A 2,100-nucleotide genomic window follows, 5' to 3' on the forward strand; every position below is an offset into this window, starting at 1 on the left:
CAGCTGCTGAAAGAGCTAACACTTCATAATCCTGATCATCACAGTATCAAAGTATGTGTACGGATAACACAATCTAACAAGTACATCTTTTAACAACTGTTTTTATAATTTTATTTTTTTAATGGTATTTTGGAAAATACTGCTGTTGAAACAGTTTTATTTTTTTTCTGAGCATACTATAACTGGTGAGGCTTGTCATGCTTGGCTTTAATGCAGAAGGATAAAGGGAATCCCCCCTTCCTCATCCATGATAATCCTCTGTAGTTTTTCACTGTTGGTTTTTTCCCTTCCCCCATCTTTATTTCCTTTAATATCTCAATCCTGTTTGACAGAGTGAAAAAATGCTCTTTTGTAAAATACTGCTCCCAATTTTGTATTTGAAAATGCACTATACTAAAAGTTTTATTATTTTATACTGAGGAGAAAGCCATTGTGTTTGAGACTTTGTGTCCATCCCTTCTCCCTACTTTCTCACTGGCGAAACAAAAAATAGACGAAATACATTTGCTTTGAGTCAGTAACTTCTGTCTTCTGGTTTTCCAAGAATAGCCAAATGCTGCCATTGGCTCACTAACTGTCAGGGAGACAGTGGAGACTGAGGAATTAATGCAGCCTCTTGAAAATACCAGCCCAAATGCATGCTCATCATGAGTCATGGCTGAGTGCTCGGGTTATTTCACTCCTGCAGTTTTTCTGCAGTAGAGACCCAGAGCCACAGAAGGGGTCAGGTTGGAAGAGACCCCCATAGTGGGTCATCTGGTCCAACCTCCCAGCTCAATCAGGGACCTCCTAGAGCACGTGGTAGAGGATTGCATCCAGACATATCTTGAATATCACCTATCAGGGAGCCTCTGCAACATCTCTGGACAGTGTGTTCCAGTGTGTGGTGACGTGTACAGTAAAGAAGTTGTTCCTTGTGTCCCACTGGAACTTCCTGTGCATTGCTGCTTGTTGCCTCTTGTCCTGTTGCTTGGCACCTCAGAAGAGCCTGGGTCTTTTCTCTGACGCTTTCCCTTCAGGCACTTATGGACAATGATGTGGTCCCCTCTCAGTCATCTCTTTTTGAGGCTGAACAGGCCCAGTTCTCTCAACCTTTCCTGGTGAGATGCTCCAGTCCCCTCATCATCTCTGGAGCCCATAGCATTTGTAGGAAGAGGACCCTCGTCCCTTCTTGAGAGCACTGTCTGAACTCTTTCCCTAATCTGTCCCTTTCTAATTAACATGTGACTTTTGGGATGGGAATGCTTAAGGGGAAAGCCTGAAAAGTCAGCACTGACGAGAAGTGATGACATATAAAAATAGGTGAATATGGAAGTCAAAATTTAAATCAGTGAGAGATTTGTGGTGCACCCATGGCCTGCTGTGTTGTTTTCTCTCTGTAAACCCTAATGGTTCTGGCTTTTCAAGTGCTGCAACCTACACCAAACCCTGTAGTGGAGACAGGCATGCCAGGGTTTGGGGACACGATGTATTGAGAGTAAACAGGGGTGGGGGCAGCTCGAGAGATGGTGAGTGAGGTTATTGCCTTGCTGTAGGGTTGGATGGAGCCTTAAAGGCGTATGCTGGACAAATTCCTTCCTGCCCTGCTGCAAGGAGAGGATGCAGCCCTTTGCCAGGAGCCAGGGCCTGGGAGAAGGGAAGAAAGGTTTGAGGGGGGAAGGAGCTCGGAGCAGGCTCTCTAGGGGTGAGCCCGGAGATGGCATGCCTGTGTCAGGGACAGCGTCCCGCCCAGCTGGAGTGCCTCTGCGCCAAGGCCTGCAGCATTTAGGTACAGCTTGGGCACCAGGAAGAGTTTCTTCACAGAAAGGACAATTAGACATTGCCATGGGGTGCCCAGGGCCGTGGTGGAGTCACCGCGCCTAGAGGCCTTCAAGCAAAGAATGGATGCGGTAGTGCCATGGTGTGGTTGATACGGTGGTGTTTAGTCATAGCTTGGACTGGACGATCCCGGAGTGTTTTCCAAGCTAACCGAACAACCCCTTTCCCAGGCTGTCCCCGTGTCCCACAGAGCCGCACCAGGCGGGAGCCGCGCTGGGGACAGCGCCGAGCCGGGCCGCCAGGGGGCGCCGCGCGGGCAGGCGGGGGCGGGGCTGCGGGCCG

This window comes from Passer montanus, unplaced genomic scaffold, assembly GCF_014805655.1.
Source record: "Passer montanus isolate IOZ18808 unplaced genomic scaffold, ASM1480565v1 scaffold18, whole genome shotgun sequence".
Taxonomy (NCBI): domain Eukaryota; kingdom Metazoa; phylum Chordata; class Aves; order Passeriformes; family Passeridae; genus Passer; species Passer montanus.